This window comes from Anas acuta, chromosome 1 (genome assembly GCF_963932015.1).
Source record: "Anas acuta chromosome 1, bAnaAcu1.1, whole genome shotgun sequence".
In the NCBI taxonomy this organism is placed as follows: Eukaryota; Metazoa; Chordata; class Aves; order Anseriformes; family Anatidae; genus Anas; species Anas acuta.
In genome coordinates, this window is record NC_088979.1 from 176105101 (window position 1) to 176125238 (window position 20138).

At 35.2% G+C, this 20138-nt stretch overlaps 1 protein-coding gene across 5 annotated transcripts in view; it reads right to left on the reverse strand.

Annotated features, from left to right (window-relative positions):
* Positions 1-20138, reverse strand: part of IMMP2L (inner mitochondrial membrane peptidase subunit 2) — a 474976-nt gene that overhangs the window by 306425 nt on the left and 148413 nt on the right. The window lies entirely within an intron of this gene.

The following is a 20138-nucleotide window of genomic DNA, read 5'->3' on the forward strand; positions in this document are numbered from 1 at the left end:
CAAAGTGTGAGTGCAGGTCAACTTTCTAGCTCTAGAGGAAGAGTTTAGATATTCAAGGAATCTTCAAAGTGAATCTGAATCTACAAGGGCATAATGTGGGAAAATAGGTTAAGAACAGGCAGTGTTACTATTTTTAGGCACAAAGGAAATCTAAGAATATGCGTACATGTGAATCCCAACAGAGAGAGAGAGCAATGTCAAAAAAATAAAATAAAGAGACCGAACAAGCAGATAGAATTTGCCAATATGTGAAGGACTCTGAAAACTACAATGACAGAAAAGGTCTCTAAAAATACTCTTGTAAAAGAAAATAAATATCCTGAAACTTAAAAGGATGACATAACCTATTTTTTTCTGTAATTTATATATAACTAAAATGGGAATAATTTACCTATTGCACTGCAGTATTCACGTGTTCACAAAGTGCGCTAAAGTCAGAAAGAGCTGCTTAGACACTCAAGCTGTTATTAAAATGCTTCTAATAGACTGAAATAACAGCATAGTTTTGAAGGAACTGAAGCCAGATGATCAGAACTAGTTTTGGGGCCAGTCTCAGAGCCCACTCATATATTTCTTTATTTTTGGTACCAGAAAAGGATAAGTAAAGGATAAGTAAAGAACAGGATAAGTAAATTGTACATAAGTACAATTGTACGTAAGTACAATTTACTTATCCTGTTCTTTTTCCATCCCTGTGTTTGTTTCCTTGTATTTCTCTAATAGTTCTCTAATTCTGCTTATTTGGGGCACTGCTTTAACAGAGTAAGTTACAGATACCTGCGTAATTCTCCTGTATATCAGTCTCCTCTGCACTTTGTTACAAAAAGAAATCTCTGAAATCAGTCTCATTGTAATTGAGTTTAAGAAAGTGAGGACAGTCCACATAAACTAGCCTCCTATCTGACAATGACCAAAAAAGGATGTTTAGGGAAAAGTATAAGAATAGGACAGGCGTGTATTCAAACTACCCTAGAAAAAAATTGAGCAGTGTTCAGTGTAGAGAATCCCGAGCCATCCAGGCTATCTTTACAGCTTAGATTTTTCTTTGTGAAGTAAGAAGCAAACCAACACTGATGGGATTGCATTGCCTATCTCCACAGATCCACCTCTTTGAAAATTTTATTTTAATTTGTTGAGTGATTTGCACCCAATTTAGCTCAGAATTACAAAGCTCAATGTGTTAAGCTCCAGTGTTAAGTTTTTTGCAAATTTAATGAAAATCAGCAGCTGAGGAAGGAGACACTTAAATTAATGACCCTCGTGGAAAAAGGCTATAAGAGTGAACAAAACGTTATCTGTTCCATATGCTCTGCACCATGGCCAGCCTAGCCATGACATATTTCCACCCCTTCCACAGCCCTCGGTGGGAATTCACAATGCAATAGTGGGTACTATACAATGCGTTGGATGGAAACTAGACAAAGCAATGGCAACCTGGAGAAGGGATGGAGTTAGTGCTCTGGGAGACAGTAAAGGAAACAACGGAGTGCACCACAGTGGGATGGATAATGTCAGGGAATGAGATGGAATTTAGAGAGAGATCTGTGCAGGAAATCTGGCCTCCTTAGCTCTTTGTAACAGCTCAGTGCAATAAACACAAAGTGAGCCTCTTTCAAGAGTAAAAAGAGTAGAAGAAAATAGTGTTGAAAGGAGATGGGAAGGAAAGCAAAATAAAAGGTAGTTGTGGCGTAATGGAGAAGGTAAGCAGTCTGTACAGTAAGACAGTTCCAGAGACACATTTCTGTACTATCTGAGGAGAAAAAAAGAAGAAGAAAAAAAAAAAAAAAAAAAGCCTGCAAATTTAAGTGGATGGAAAAGTGCTTAAAAGACAAACTCCTCCTGATAGAATTTTCTCAGCTGCAAAGCTTTTGTACTACTTTGTGACAATTTTGGGGATAGCAGAAACTAAAATACCAACTAAAATAACAACCCTCCCTCACATTTTCTTGCTCAGTAGCTGTCAGTACAAATGGCTTCAGCAGTGTGAAACATAACTACATATCCATCTATCAGCTGATGATATAAGCTAAAATATCTCTCAGGATCAACTTCCAAATTACTATCTTCTACAGTGTCCTGGTTTCAGATAAGATAGAGTTAATTTTCCTCCTAGTAACTGGTATGGTGCTGTTTGGGATTTCAGATGAGAATAATGCTGATGACACACCGATGTTTTAGTAGTTGCAGAGCAGTGCTTACACTCAGCCAAGGACTTTCCAGTTTCTTGCTCTGCCCTGCCAGCAAGGAGGCTGGGGTGCAGCAGGAGCTGGGAGGGGACAGACCCAGGACAGCTGACCCAAACTGGCCAAAGGGGTATCCCATACCATTATGGAATCATGCTGAGCAATTAATATGGGGTGTTAGCCAGGAGGAGGGATGGGGGACAGGTGGGAGATGGACAGACACCGCAGCTCAGGAAGGGGCTGGGCATCAAGAGCCCCATTCTTTCTTTTCTGTCCCATTAAACTGTCCTTACCTCAACCCATGAGTTTTTATTTTTTTTTCTCTCTCATTTCTCTCCCCCATCCCATGGCACAGGTTGGGGGAGCAAACAGCTGTGTAGTGCTTAGCTTCCTGCTGGGTTAAACCACAACATACACTAATAGAAATTATTAGAAAAATGATTTTGTACTGAAAAGACAACTTTAACATTTCAGAAATTGCTTTCATTCAAACAGGGACAATTAGAAATTCTCACAGAGAAACAATTACAAAAATATTCCAGTTAGAAATATGAAAACTTAATAATTTTGAATTATTCTGGTATTAAAAACAATAAATAAAATTAGCCTAGAATAAGATAGGGACACATGTTGATTCATCTGCAAGGCCCTCTGTAACAGCAAGATGGGTCTACTTTGGCTACCATTTTCCTGTACCTTCTCATATATGTCAGATAAACAAGTAACCGCAGCCTGGTTTGTTGAGGAATATAAAAAACATAAAAATGGATGAGATGAGAAGAAGGACCAGTTAAAAAAATGCATTAAATGTACATGACAAATTTTTCCATAACTAGTGAAGACTTAAATTGTGGCACAAAAGTAGCGAACTAGAGGAGAGGGGCTATAATAATCAACTAGAACTCGGATTTTGTAATGGACTGCAAAACAATTCAATGTAAACTAACTAAAAGTCCAGGCTTCCAAGCTCTGTGTAATTGCTGCACATTTGTGGCACTCTGTATTTGTTGGAATTTGTTCCTGTATTGGAGAAGTGCTTAAAGCTTTAGTCATAAATATCAAAAACAAAGATTAAGGTCCTGATGCACCAAAGCTGGTGATGCAGTTCTACTCATTGGAAAAAACAACCCTTTCTGCTTTTCATGCTAACGTGTTAAACAAGCAAGTCAAAAATAATTTTGAAAATCTTCCTAAATAATATTTTTCTTTAGTTCCTTTATATATACCAAAATATTTTAAAATGTACACCTTGCAATGACATTATTTGAATGCCTTAAAGACATCCGATTACTTAAGCAGTAGGTGTCCAATCACTGACATGGATAAGGACTTTTTTGTTTATTACTCCCACTTTTACTCAGCTTTCACCCAATTTAGCATTTTTGTTCTTAATTTTCTATGCTTTTTTCTCTCTTAATAGCCATGAAAGTTTGTTCTCTGGTCTTCATTCTTCTTCCTTTCCTACCAGTTTGGGACTATTTGTACAGTCCCAACTGTACAGTTCATATATTCATTTTCTGTTCCATCTGAACTATTCTTCTCCCCATCAATGTGTTCTGTGTTCTTTCTTTCCTTGCCTGTCACTTTGTTATAGCTCAGACAACATATTCAAAGGGTTAAAATATTCAAGGGATTAGTTCAGCTAGCTTAAGGACTAGAGACGCCACTGCTGTACTTTCCAATCATTGTGATGATATAATAATATTCATTAAACATGGACAAAAATACTAGTGTGGATCGGATACATACAGTATGTTTTCACATTTGTAAACACCTTCAGCTTTTTTAATTTGACCTAATATTTATCTGTTGTATAGATATAAAAATGTTTTCAGTAAAAGTATGCTTGGAAACTACAATTTTTATTAATATTAAAATCCCTTAAAGAAATATATTTAGTTTAAATTTCAACTAGCCTTTGTGATAATTTTTGAAAGTTATTATAAACAAGAAAATATCTATCATGGATTACTAAGCAACAAGGATATCAAATATGAATTGCATTACATGTGACTCCAAGACTTAGTGCTAGTGTCTAGTACTACTTCCAAAAAGCTAGTGCTGTATCATTCATTAATCATGAGACAAAATAATTTTTTGCTAATATAAACAAAGGCAGAATGGTCAGTATAAAAAGAGGCAGAACGATGTTATGAAAAGAAGGTGCTCATGTTAAACTGGGAGTTGCAATCTTACAACATAAGAATTCGTCCCTTAGGATTCACATTAAAACTACCAATCTAATTTCAGGAGACCTCACCTTCAATGTAAACCTCATTGCAAGACATAAAATGTCACTGGTTTATCCTCTAAGTAATCCAGACCCATCAGGAAACTGGATAGTAGTTTTAATAAAATAGGACTCATAAGTTTTTATTACTTTTATAATGAATGCTCTTTGGTTTTATTGGCTCTTAGAAGGAGTAATTTAGCGTCTCTATTTAAACATGACTTTTTATCCTTCACAACTTGCAGGTTTCAATTTTATGTTTCTAACATTATAAATAAAAATGCAGATACTGAGGTTTTAATAAAGATAAGAAGTTCTTCTCAGTGCAATATAAGGCTTTGAAAATCAAAGGAAAAGAAAAAAAAAGATTTAATCTTTTTCTAGTCTGATACATATAGCACCATTTTTGAGAATATAAGCAGTACAAAGTGGTTATCAGTGGTCACACAGTTAGGTAATATATGCTGCTATGCATCAATTTTTTTCTTCTCTTCATATTTTCATGGAAAAAAAACTCTAATATATTTTCAACATATTAATATCATGCCTGAGAGTAAAATTCCTTTAAACACACAAACCATACCTGTTTGTTTAAACTACATAATTGAGTTTGGATATCTCTGAATTATTAATCAGTGCTGAACTATTCAATGTATAAAAACATGTGACATATGCATATCTTTATACCGATACATCTGCAGTTCTATTTATAGAAACAGCTAATTTCTTAACAAAATTTTCATTGCTGTTAATGCATAGTCTGCACTATTACAGCTATTGTCAGTGTTCTTTTGACAAATACACGGTCTATTTAACATTATATCTACAGACCCTATTAGTCTAAACAGTAACTTTGTAAATTACTGATTTTATTTGTTACAGAGGAAATTGGAAGAGAACAATGTGTTTTTGTAGTCTGTTTTTAAAATAGTGAAGAAACTTTAATCAGCAGTGGAATTCAGCATCACCAGACACATCCTAGCAAACAACGGACTGGAGTACACTCAGTATCTGAAATTCTACTCATTAATTTACAGAAGGCAAAGCTGTTAGGTGTGTCTTCTGGTGTAACAACCAGGAAATTTTACTTTTTCCCCTCACTCTTTCCTGTATAACTGAATGGAATGATGTCAGTAAAGTGTTCACACTGAGCTGAAGAAATGTTTACAAATGGCTTAATGTCTAGTTGTAAAAAGTAAATAAAAGATAAATTTTGTTGTAACTAAAGGAGACATGACACACTAAAACAGCAGTTTTAAAAAACTGCGTAAATCCCACTAGTTTTGCAATGCTGAGGTTGCAGTAGACTGGCTAGTTAAAGACAAATTAGAGGCTTTCAAAGCTACACAAGCTGTAAGGGAAGCTGGCAATGGAAGCTGATGCATTCATGCCTGCCACCTTGAAAAGCAGTTAGTAGCATGTGCAACCTCCATACAACACATAAGGATAATGCTTTCGCATTCACATCACACACATCACACAAGAGCAGAGGGTCATTTATAAAGCACTCATTAGCCGATTATGAAATGTCCAAGATTATAGGAGAAAAAAAAAAAAGGAAGAAGAAACATAGAAAACTATCAAAATTAAAATTTAGTAAAACTTCTGTCTATTGGTCTTCACGAGTAAATCTTGAATTTCATGTTTTTCCTTTTTTTTTTTTTTTATTCATAGCTGGCTATAGTAACTCAAATTTAGAAGTAGCTAATATGTTATCATTACTCAAATAATTAAGCTTGGGAGCAATAGATTTTTTTTAATTGGCTATCTCAACGCAAGTAACATTATAATCATCTAATTATCCTTTGAGGCAGCTTTATGCATAAATGCTTTAAACATTCATTGCCTTACTACTGGGGGCCATGCCTCAATTTATATAGTCTAGAAGAAAATAAAATTAGTGTTATGCACCGATGAACATGTGTTAACAGAAAATATCAAAATGCCGAATGCTGCAATTTTAAAAGTCTAAGCCTTTTTTCAAGAATTTCTTAGGTTTAAAGAGATATACCAAGCTCTCCACTGAAATTAAATATTAAAATATACTAGTTCTGTTCTTCTGTTTGATTTATGTCATTTATACTGTCTACACCTGTTACCTCTCCATATACCTGGAATAATAACACTTATAAAATGACTGAGCAGTACAACTATTAATGAATAGGCTTTAAGATTTACATATACACTTTACATTTAATAAACTAGCCTGACATCAAAACCGTTTTTGACAAAGCCTTTTAGCAATTTTTAAGAATTAGTGGTGTATCTTCTCAGCAAAAGGAACATTGAGATGGGTAGCACAACCCATGAATGGGTAAGCAAAACCTAGCTAGAGGGTTTATCAACAGCAATGAAAATGCAGAAGCATACATTAGCAGCAAGCCTGCTGCAGATGCAGCAGAGGTTGGGGATACTTGATAATAACAAAGCATGTGCCAACATGTTTTTATTTATAACAGCATTTATTGCTACTGTTACTTTCAGTAAGTACAGGAAAATCTAAAGGAATCTATTCATTGGTATGGCAATAGGACATTCATATTGCTTTATACATTTCCTAAAAGGGCAAGTTTTACTTGGTTTCATTTCACTTGATGAACACTTAACATCCTAGGTACATAACATGGTGCCTGTTTCAAATTAATAACATAACTTAAGCCAACTAAGTATCTGAGCACCATAATTGTATTTTTAAGGACTACATCCAATAATATCTGTATGAACCTGTAATTTCACATAGCATGACCATTTCTCTGTCTTAAATACTAATTAGTTAGATAATGAATTTGCAATGCTATCTATCTTTGTAATTCCTTCATACATTTAAAAACTCCTGGAACTGTGATACTAGTAAACAAAAAACTTAGAATCATTTAAGTATTCTGCTTTTAAGATTAATCATTGAACCCATTATGACTGGTTTTGATTAAAATGTCATCTAAATAGCAGAATTAGCTTTGGTGTACTTCCAAACTTCCAATCAAGTCAAGTCTTCCTAAACAAGAGATACATTAAGCTGTATATTTTCTTCTTCTCAGATCACCCTCATTAAATCAGACTTCAGCTTTGCTCACAAAGTATTTGTATTTTTTCTTTTTTCTTTACTTTTCACTGAGATCCTTCTAATGAATATTCCTTCCTCACTCCTTGAATTTTGACAGAACTAATTCCTACTTCTGAAATCCACATTCTTATGCAACCAAAATGCCTCAACTACATTTTCTATAAATATGACTCTTTTGTCATAATGCTAAAGCATTTCTTTTAAAATGATATAGGGACTAGACTCCCGGTCTGGTAATCAAACCTAGGCAGCTACTTTTCTTACTGTCTGCTCTATCTATTAAAAGATAGAACAGGAAAAGTCTGGTCCAAAAGATAAGTTCCGAAAATGTCAGCACTATCAGGCCATGAAGACTATAAGCAAAAAATAATGTCTATTAATTTCCTACCTGATATTCTCCTGAAATTTAACTCTGAGAATAGAAGAATAATCCTAGATTTATTAATTTCCATGTAACAACTCCAGAAGTAAAAAAAAAGAATTATTTGTGAACTACACCTGACAAAAAAAAAAAAAAATCTATTAAAATATGTTTTTACTATAAATGTCTGTTCTGACTAATACCAGTTCAATTTAATATATTCTACATTAAAGGAAGGTGATCACTTCTCTGGAATCAAAGAACACCTCAAATAATATAAGCTTATCAAAAAAAGTTACTCAGAGAAGAGGTAATTCAGCTTTGAAATGCTTAGTTTCAACATCTGATATTCAACCATTTAAATATGAAATTTGAAACTACATATGGAGTCCATCAAGTAATGCATGGTTTTCTATTTTTTTGAGAGAAAAATATATAGTTTACTTAATGGAGACCAGTTTCTTCCCTTGTTATTTATATAAATTCTTTTTAATATCAATAAGCAGGTCTACAGAAATTGCATTGACAGGCAAATAAAGCAAATGAAAATTCCAAAACTACCTAGTAAAAGTTATTCTTGTATGATAATTATATTATTATTGTATTAGTTTAGAGCAAGAAAATGATGCACAGAATTTCAAAGTATTAAACTGATAAAAACATTTCCTCACAAATTTAGCATAGCATCAGAAAAAAAAAAAAAAGATCTGCATCTATTCCATCAACAAACAAGTCTGCTCTTGATTCTATCTGATGATATTTAAAAAAAAAAGAAACACAACATAGTTTGGATATAGCAGAAACACGTTGTTGACACTTTCTGTCCCTGGATGTTCAAATAGAATAACGAAGTAAAATCAATAATAAACTGCTCTTTGTTCAAGAGCCCAAGCTGTAGAAAATATGGCTAGAAAAAGGAGAGAACAAAAGGAAGTCATAGCACTGTTCAATTTAATTTTAAAGGATTTGTTAAAAACAAAATAATGATCCAAATAATCTACCAGCATCTGAAGTTTGATTTATTTTTCTTAAAGCAAACAAACAAACAGAAAAACCTTTATTCAGGTGATACTTTAGATATGTAAGCAAACCAGATATTCTTAAAGTTTATGTCTCTATAGTTTCTCCTCCTCCTGAAATAAATAAATGTCCAAAAGCATGATTTGTTCAGTGTTCTATCATGTCTCTAGTTTAATAAAGAATTTTTTTTTAAATACTTCAGTTACCCAGCAGAAAGCATTTATGCACATCCTTTTACATTCAATACATCTAGTATTCAAAGTTGTTCCTGAAAATAAATGTATTGTTCATAAGAGAAATGCAGATCTACTAAGGATGTATCTGTAGGGTGTATTTTCTAAATGCTGAGAAACACTAGAAGTGAGACTATTGTGAAAATAAAACAGAAATGTTTTTCTTCAACAATTTTACAAAACAATGTATCCATATATGCAGCTACTATTTTTTAAATCTTACTTTTAAAAAAAATGCATTTAAAAGACATACAAATAAGAAAAAAAAACAAATCCTGAATTACGTTTTTAAGTTATTTTCACAATGCCTACACAATGCATGCTGAAGAGATTAGTTTGCTGCTAAAGGTCAAATACAGGTAACTGAAACAGCTATGAACGCCAAAATTTATCATGGGTTTCCCTGGACTGAAGAGCAGCTACTGATTGTAAACTAGCTCTTTTTACAGTAAGCTTGTCATTTTTCTTGCTTACCTAAACTGGGAAAGATAGTACACTGGAAGTTGTTTAAAACCTCCTGTCTCAGATATCTATTCCAGGACGGGATAAATTGCTGTTTGGGCGAATCCTTTCCCCTTATAAAGCAAACCTGGATGATTTTCTGAGATTATTTCCGCTACTATATAATTTATATATATATATATATATATATATATATATATATATATATATATATAAAATATATATAAAAAATATATATATATATGAATATATATATAATATATATATAAATATATATTATGAATATATATATATATAATGAATATATGAATATATATATAATATATATTCAACTGGGTAAGAGTAGGTATGTCTGAATTATTTGGCTACTAACTAAAAACACTGGCAAGCTGCTGGTATATGAATGGTACTTTTGTTACAATGCAAAAACAAGCACCAGGGTCCCAAGCAGACCCAGAGGCCCTGCTATCTCATTCTCTCTATGGGGGTTTGGCTGCCGTTGCCCACAGCCAGCTCTGAGGTGGTGCAGCCATGTCACCATGGGTCCTGCAGATGGGGGAAGCCTTGAGGGGTCCCCCCTCACCCACAGGAACCCTGTGCAGCTGGGCCTGGGCCTGGCCTTGTACCTCAGAGGTCTGTCCCTGCCTGGGCTTCAGGACCTCAGACCCGCCTCACAGCTACTGACCACCCCCAGGCCCTTTGGACTGCTCAAGTGGCCAAGTAGTCTCCTGTGACTGTCAACACAATATTAATTGTTATTAATGGGATTCCTCACGTGCTTACATTTATGCATATGTTAAGGATTTTACTGGATAAGCACCCTCTGAGCAAGGTTCAAGCAAGATTTGAGGCCAGAGCACAACCTACAACTCATTAAGCTGCAAATCACAGGATTGATTTTGTTCTTTTATAAGTTTATCTGTTTTCCTCCTTTAATCATTTTCACTGTTCAGAATTTTATGTAAACCTGCCATTGTACTTCAGTGATTTGTTCTGTCTCCATTAAATCCATAAGAATCACCCAATTACCCAACTTCCTACTATTCGTCAAAGCAGTCCCAACTAATTTACAGCTTTTGTGCAAGCAGTATGTGCCTCTGGAAGCTTTACATTTCAAGAGGCAGAGGTTGTTCTTATCAGCCTCCCCAAGATTATCTACAAACTAAGGGCTATTTGTGTCACCAGCACACCACAGGTTAACATCGACAACCACCACTAACACTCTCCCGATGAATCGTCCTGATGGATCATTTGGGACCTCCTTGAGAGAGCCAAGGGCAAGCTGACAGATAAAAATCTGCAGCAATTGATTTCCAGCAGAATCCTGAAAATCAGAGACATACATCTCACTTGTCTCTTCAGATACCCAGACTACGTTTGTCCTAGAGTGCACTGCAAAAGAAAATATCCATGAAGGACTGGTGGATTCACTCAAAACTTAAAGAACCATGAACAGCTATATTTTATCTTTGAAAGCAGTGACATGTAACCAGCTGTTTCAACCCACCAGTATGAACCCGAACTACTGTAATTGAAGGTTGCAACATATTAGAGGTTTGACCTTTGGAAACTGAGTATTTCTAGTTAGTAAGGGATTATTCATGCCACCTACTTTACATACTTCACTTGCATACATATCCCAGGCTTCCTAGATGGCCATTAGAGCACAGCTGCTTCTGTTTTGAAAGTAGCACAATCACATTTATTATCAAGACATATCTATTGGACCCTTATACAGGTGCGGAGGCAGAACAGCAAAAGCTACAAACTTGCAGCATTAGCTCCATACAAGCAGCACGGAGAGGTAGAAGACATATGCTTCATTAAGGGGTACTCAGCAAAAATTAGGTTTTAGAAATTGCAATGCTAGAGAATGTTCCCAATAAGACGTTGCCTTGTACTAAATTACTACCATGTGCCTCAATAGCATAATTTAGACATTAAAAATGAGACTGGTGATTCTATCAAAAACAGAAGCACTGCAGGGAGAAAAAAGAAAAAAAAAAAAAAAGTTAAGCCTGCCTATGTACTTGCAATTTCCTAAGTAACCCAGGCCATTTTTCAGCTTGTTTCATAGCAACTGTAGTAGTCTAACAAGCAATCACTGTCCTGTGGATTTAAAACATCTTCTCTAGTAACTGTTGAGGCTGTTAAAAATACTAATAACACCCACTCAGTAGACAAATCTCGACCTACTTGTAAAGCCCAGAAAGGAATTCTCACACCTTCTTCAAAACTGAGAGCGATAATAGCATAGACAAGAAAGAAGGTTCTTCTCTGCCTTGAAATGTATACCCTAACTTCACGTTAAGTTTCCTAAGATGCAAAAAGAAAACTACTAATAAAAATAAATTCAGAAATCCATGTACGTGCACACACAAACATAAAATGTATTTTCACTTGATATTCTGTATTTAAGTCACTTTATTAATGTCCTCAGCAGACATGAATTTTAGTAATTGCACATGCATGTCATTCACATGGTATAAGAATTTCTGTTAGAAACAATATACCCTATGTCATCAACTCTAACAGATCTAGATGAAAAAAAAGTAAAAATAAAGATAAATTGTTCCCCCATGTAGGGTAGAAACAAGAACAGTAAATCATCAAGCCTTTCAAGATGAGGAGCTCTATGTGGAGGTTCAGCCAGCAAGCTGAATAAAGAGGTTCCTAACATAGATCATTGGTGTAATCTCTAAATTTGGTAATTACGGGGTTCAGAAGTATGTATACAGTACCATTGGATTTGGTGGAGATAAGAGATGAACATGCTTTTGATAAGTCTCAGAGCTCAATTTCTACTATGCTTGTAGCAGAAGTCTAATAATTATACCCCACAGAAAGTTTCCTGATATTTAAGGGAACTAAGCAACAGGCTCTTAATAAGACTGAGCACATCTGCGTAATGTAACCAGGTTAGGTGCCTAATTCAGAAACAACAATAAAAGGCTTTACGTGGCTTTAAATTCAAAGATATGCTAATAAGATATGCAAATACACATTTGCAGAAATTCTAACTTGCCATGTCCCACAACATAAGTCGTGATTGTTGTGACAGGTCTGTCACATGCCAAGGTAGCCTCCAAAGGCCTGACACACAGATGAAGTCTGTATAAGCCAATGAGCAATGCTCAGCGCATTAGGAAGGTTGGTTAGTAGATTAAGAAGGTTGATTACTACAACAGTGAGAAACCTTCACAATGTTGATTTCTCAGTGGGAAGTGTCCAAGGACTGACTGCTTTGTTACCATGTTTAGGAAATTAGATGTATTATGAGGTTGCCATTATTGTGGCCCCAGTGTGGATATTAAGCAATTTCAAAAATCTAAGCTTATATTTGTACCATAGTGAAGAATGCAGATCACCATATAAAGAGCACAGTTTATACAACATAAACATGTCTAAAATGTAACATAATACACTACATTATAATAGAAGAATGTATTTATGGCAGCAAATAAATATGTGAATGCTATTAATGTCAACATAAGCCTATTCACTAACAGATATTCAGTGTGAGATACCAACAAAATTATTGCTACTATTGCCATAATTCTTAAGTCAGCTGCATTGAAAAGAAAAATTCTTCCATTAAAATAACATTATTGTTTAAGGGATCACAGGTCTCCACCTTTCATATTCTTAAAAATTTATTAGAATACTGATTCTCCATAATAAAATATATCAACACAATATGAAGCTTTCATCTATCAAGTTACTATTTCTCAACTCCCTGTAGGAACCTGGGAAAAAAATAAGAAAACTGAAATGATTGGAAAAGCACAGAGGATTTTGAAAAGATGTTTACACCTAATCAGTATAAAATGGCCAGAGAACTATATAGCAGAAAGCAAGGTTGGCCAATCAGCATGCAAGTACAGCTCAACAACATATTGAAAGTATAATTCTAAAGAAATCATTCAAAAATCTTCATAATTAAGATGTGCATTTATTGAGTTTGCTTTTTATTTGTACTCTCCATCTTACTTGTACCGTTAAAAGTGTACATTTGTAGAATATTTCAGTAAACCCTAGTTTCATAGCCAAAAAAAAAAAAAAAAGAAAAAAAAAAAAAGAGAGAGAGAGAGAGAGAGAAATACTCAACCAGACATATATCTCCTTGCAATGTGTTGTTTTGGGGGTAAATGGTAATTAATCTTTTAAAGAAATTTGTGTTTAAGGAGTTTATGGCAACAAGTGAAATTGAAGATACCACTTTTTATTGGGGAACAGGGTCTGATACTGTATATTTAGTATAGTCTGCACATACATTCTCTAAAGCATGGGAGGAGATAGAAGTATGAATTGTATTCTAGAACAGTGATGGGAGAAGGTGAACGGATATGCAGTAACACAAACATAAAGACATTAGATAGGAGAGTACTGGTTCTTCACAAGACAATATTTACATTATATTAATTTCATGTGACAGAGGTTAAAAAAAAAAACAAACCACTGGCAGAATAATCTTGTTCTATTATGGAAGAAGAAATGTTAGAGCAAATGAAGCATAATTGCTTAAGTTACTTGATCTGCTCAAAAGAGGTTTCACACTTGGAGCAAATTCTTGCAAGACATCCAGGTAATTTGAGGGGAAAATATCGTAGTCTCACAGTGAAGGTAGGATAAGCATCAATTGAAGAATTTTAGAAGTTTTGCTGAGAATACATTAAAACATTTTATTGTTTTTTTATAAAGCAATCTCCTTTCCTCACTCATTAAGTAGGTAAATCTGAGAAGAAGTGATTGCAGTTATTCATTCTTTCCTGATAATAAGGCATTTAGCTGTTTCAAGGCACTTTCCAAGACAGACGTGATAGCAGAGAGCAATAACCACAAGAGAACCCCATATCACATTAGGAAAATGAACAAGCTACTGTGCTTTTTTTAACCTTATGAAATTTAAATAAAATATAGTAACGTGAACCTATCTGAGAAAAGATGGCAAGCTTTTCAGATCAATTGACTCAAATGCTTATTAAAATTAAGTTAGTCTTAGTCAGCTGTCACTATCCATATTGTACAGATGAAGAAACTGAAGCAAAATATGAGTTGTCTCTACAGCTTTGTAATGACATTATGGGAGAAAGGAAACCCAACACTCAGAACTTCCTGGCCTCCAGCCCTACTCCTCCAGAGCCATCCACCCATCCCTTCTAACCGCATAGAAGAGTCAAAAACCTTTACTCTATATTCAAATATATTCAAAAAATATCTACCTAGGAAAAAAAGTCTGACAACATATGTGTATTTATCACCCACAATATCCAGTGCAAGGTAAGTAACTGTCATTGCCTTCAGTGAGCAATGGATTACAAGGAGAGAATAGGAGCATATAGTGTTCACTACAATTTCTGATTTCTTTTTAAAATACAGAAATAGTCATAACTACACACAAAAATCTAGCAAGGCAGAAGCAATAATAAAATTAAAAGAATGTTTCTAATGTATAATTGAAACACACACTTAAAAAAAAAAAACACCACCCACACCTTTTGTACCACAGGTATATAACACAGCAATCCCTTTTAAAAAGTTCAGTTGATTTTTTTAAACTATCCTGCGTCCTTTTTCACAATAATAGAAAGATTTTCTCTTTATGTAACGTATTTACCTAATTAATAATGTGTACTGCGGAGCATTTTATGAGCCTATGAACAATCCACTACACAATTCCTGTGAAAGGCTCTACCTTGGATTCTCTATTTTCCATTCAAGTCTAACATCACACTGAGAGCAAAATGGACGGCTGCTTGCCAATTACACTAAAGCACCCTGACTGGAACCCATCATTACTTGAAGTCCACTTTTCACAGAGGAATAATTCAATCATATTTTGCAGAGCTATGAATCAATTCAAATATGCAATAAGAACAGTTTTAAAATGCATTTTCCTTCAATTAGGAAGAAAGAAACTTTATTTACAACCTTCCTTACATTACCATTGAAGTAATAGACCTGTACGAACTCAGTTGGATAAAAAAAATATTCCCACTAGTTTCCTTTCATGCTTCAAACAAGAAGATACAACCTTTAGTAAGAGAGCCATAAATACAGAAAAGTTATTGGTATTCTGTTCCAAAAAATATTTTTTTCTTCTGATATAATGATGATAAAGCAGAGCTTGGGCCTCAACCCCTGCTCTTCTCACTCTGCAGTGACTGTGAACACTTTCTTCCACTCATATAGCTTATAAAGCTATCTACCGATGACTCAAAAATGCACCTGTCACAATAACTTATCTCCTATGCCCGGCTAATCTCTCTTCTTAGGCCTGCCTCTGCCACCTTAAACAGATGGTTCTCCCATCTTCACTTTCAAATCCTTTCTGCTCCTTTTTCTATCACTATTACTACTATTAGTCTCCTAATCTTTGAGGACCATGAGCTATATTTTTGCCTTTTCTTTCTTCTCTGTTATCCTACCATCAGTTATCCAAAATCTCTCCCTAGTATCTATCATTTCATCTCCATGTCTCAGCAAACATTGCCTTTCTGCAGCTCATCATTTCTCTTCTGTTATTAGGGTCTTGCTCCGGTCTTGAGCTCTTCTCCTGCCAATCCTTTCTGTCTCAGTGGCAATTTTTGTGCAACGTTGTTGTTAAACCACATGGTTTTGAATCCCTCTGGTGAATCCTTCTCTGCTACCACTTCAAAACTTGAATTTATTGCTACCCTAAAATTTTCTAAAACACTATGTTCAGCCTATTTTGCTGTGCCCAGTCCCCACCCCATACCTCCAATCCACCACAGATTAGCCGCACAACCTTCAAACCCCTTTTATTAAGCTTCTCCATCAGAGGCCTGTTCCTTTTTGCCTTCAAGTTGCTCTGTTGTTAATATCTCCCTTCAGCCTACATACCAAACAGCCAGCTGATTCATTCTGACAAGTATATGCATGTACGCCCAAGTCTACTTATTCATAGCCATGTGCAACCTGACACAGCTGTGAGCTGGCTTGTATCAGAAATGCAACCTGAGCTATACAAAGTACAATATGGCAGAAGAAAGAAAAATGATATATACTGCTTTTTAGCTCATTTGCAGTACGTTCACATGGTTTGTAGTGATGAGAGTACTTGCCCATTCTTACACCCATGTTCACATATGATGCATGACTTCTAAACTATTAAAATACTTTAATATAAACTACTTGTATCTGATACGCAATGCCTGAAACCACTGAGTAATGTGGGAAAAGTACCATTTCATGGTACTAGCTACCACACCATCTCCTACACATCATCTACCATCTAGCTACACATCATCCCCCATCTATCAATTGGATTTATATTAGTGGCTTTCTTGCTTATTTTTAATTAAATGCTATTCTGCAGCAAAGAGACTGGATCTTGTGAACTGAAAGCCCATATTTGCATCTCTTCAACATCACATCATCTACCTGATCAGATTTACTGGTGGGTTTGAGACAGAGAGAAACCATTTATTGTTAGCTTTCTACATGACCCCACATATATAAAAAACCAGCTCATTCAGCAATGCGTGACACTGCTATTCTGTTATTTTAGTATTTTACATAAGACTTAAGACATTAAACTATTATTCACTATCCTTCTACATATTGCTTTTTTGGCAGATGAGAAACAGATCAAATGCAAAGACACTCCAAATCTGAACATACCAGCTATCAAACATGCACAGTCTCCTAGTTATATATCAAGATTTAAAGATTGCTGTATTGTGGGAATTGGTCAGTTTTAGTTGTGGTAGTTACATAAACCATTCTAAGCAAAGTATAATTCCAACTGTTCAGCGGAATTGGCTGTGTGCAGAAATGGTAGATCAGAACTATCAAATTTCAGCAGATGTTGCTCGACCCATTACACAACCTGCAGAAAGTAGTCCGGGTAAAGGCAGAGATTACATTATCACACTGCCTGCACCACCGACTTCCCAGCCACAGAGTTAAGGAGTTTTATTTTGCTTTTGAGAAAGAAAGGGAAAAGGGTACACTGAAGCGGAAAGCAAACTTACAACAAAGCCAAATAAATAAGTGTAAAAATTATAAGTGAAATTTTAAAGACATTTCCTGCAGCTAATAAAGACATGCTGCTAAATTTCAAAGTGGTCTACTGCTAAATGTGAAATATGAGTATGAGATGACCTGACCATGGAAAATGCCCTTAACCAATCTATGAAATGGCTTTTCTCTCCAGATCATGAGGAAATATGTGCCAAAAGAGCAGTGTATCATGGAGGTGAATAAGAAAAGATTGGGACAAAGAGTGAAAAAAAAAAAAAACTAGAAAATGGACTAGTACTTTCTCTTACCATAAACCTTGCTGAATATGCTTTAGGGAAATAAACACGGCTACAACACAAGAGAACAAGGACAGGTACCTGCTGTTCAGTGATCATTCAGCTGAGCAATAACTCAGTGCCTTTAAGAAGCTATGAGTTTAACGTACGGCTGAAGTACATCAGCAAGGAGAGAAATCCAATCTCCTCAGAGATTATTTATGACAGAGTGCACCTGACTGAGGCCCAATTTGTTTGTGGAATTGCAGTCATTCTATTTCAACTAAACAACAAATGAATCTGCCTTTCACAGGATTGGTTCAGGGCATAAAAGAAAACAAGAGAGAGAGCAGATACAACACTTCATTTACACACCAATCTACAGGCTCACTTACAGAAATGATTGATAAAGCAGCTGCTTAGAAGCTGAGAACTATGTGAAGTGGTGAAACAGAAGGGCTCTGAATCACATCTAAAAGTTCCATTTGTAGAACGAGCATTTCTTATTATGGATTATTAATATACACTCATTGGCGTAAAGATCATATTTCATCTCATTATTTTACTGTTTCCCAATTTATTTTACACAGTTAAATTGCAAGTTTCATCAAACTAAGAAAACTAACATCATTCTTGTTTTATATACAAGGAAAACACACTCCAGGATTAAATTTTAAGAAGGGAAAAAAAGCCAGGGTGCTGTGTGGGCTGGCAGCTCCCCACAGGCAGCTGTGGCAGGGACTCCCCAGAGGTTCTCAGGGCAGAGCCATACAACCAGGGCTCATCCCACCACCCCCAGCTGGAAGCAGGGCAGCTGGAGGAACAGCTGGGGGCAGCCCCTGCCCCTGGCACCATGCACCTCCACAGGGTGTTTTTCTAATTAATTTGATTTAAGTTTTATTATATATGCTATCTGAAGGCACTCCACTTGTAAAAAAAACCTTCACTTTTCATATTGGATTTGCCGTAAAAACACTTAAATCATATAACATCAGCTAAGAAGAATATACAAATACTTTAGCACATAGTGTGATTATACTGAAAATTACCTCTAAATATATTCACTGAAATTTAATAGTGGAAAATGAATGTTGGTTGGCAATAACAATGTTGGGTTAATTTCCGTTCCTTTTCATATCATCCTTATGATCTACTTGAAAGCTTTTCATGCTTTTCATTTTTCCATGCCAAAGATCATGTGAGCATTTCTCCAGTCACTAAAAATGACCCCAAATCAAGAAGTGAGTCAAAATGTTCAGAGATAATCTGTACAACATTGGCAGAGGAGTAGTGCTCCAGTCTTGAAACTAGGGTTAGGAAAACCTGAAATGGTAACTAATGGGTCCATGAAGACCCCAGAGGTCTGTAGAAAAAGGGTAGAAAAATAGTCAGTGTTCACCAATTAAAGGCAAAGCTATAATCCTCCATGTACTTGAAACGAATTCTCAGATCCCAGGTCATACAAATTATCAAAAAAATGGAAAAGAAGCAATGCACATGAGATCTGCTGCTCAAAAGTATTGAAAAATACTTCTTATATAAATATAAAAAAAAAAAAGATACTAAAAATACAATTCAATATATATTTCCAAGAAGAAGAGGCAGTTATGGCAAGCATTCAAATAGAAGAGAAGCAAAAGGTCAAAAACAGAGTACTAGACAATTTAGAGATCTGTACTTGAAATTGGATAAATTAGCACCTACTGAAGAACAGAATGATTTACAAAAAATATATACAAAATGACCAGTAATCAGGCTCTGGTTGTCCAAATGCTGGACATGAAAATTGAGCATAACAAAAAAAAAAAAAAAAAAAAAATCTCAAACATGCTATATAATAGAAGAGGTGTGAGAGGTGTGTTTATATTTTTATTTTGTATTTTTTTAAAGAACCTCCTAACTTTAAAAGACATAAAATGATAACTGAACCTTGGAAAAAAGAAGGGAGTCTTCTGTGCTAATGATACAACAATCAAAGTGGAAAGCTGTATGGAAAGATCTCACAGAGTTAAATGAAGCCAAAATAGAGAGAGAACTCCCAGGATTGACCTGAAGATGAGAAATGTCTATCTGTATTCACATTCTTACTATTGTGATACTTATCAAACTCCCTGCTTTATAAGAAATGCAAATAAGATCACAGCCTCTTAGAATATTCCCAGTTGGAGGGGATCCATGATAACTGAGTTCAACTGCTGGCTCCACACAGGACCTGCCTGACCACTCCCCTCTCAGTGAATAACCTTTTCCTAATATCCAGCCTCAACCTCCCCCCAAGGTTCCCTTGGGTCTTGTCTTGTTCTCCAAGGAGAAGAGGGTGAGCA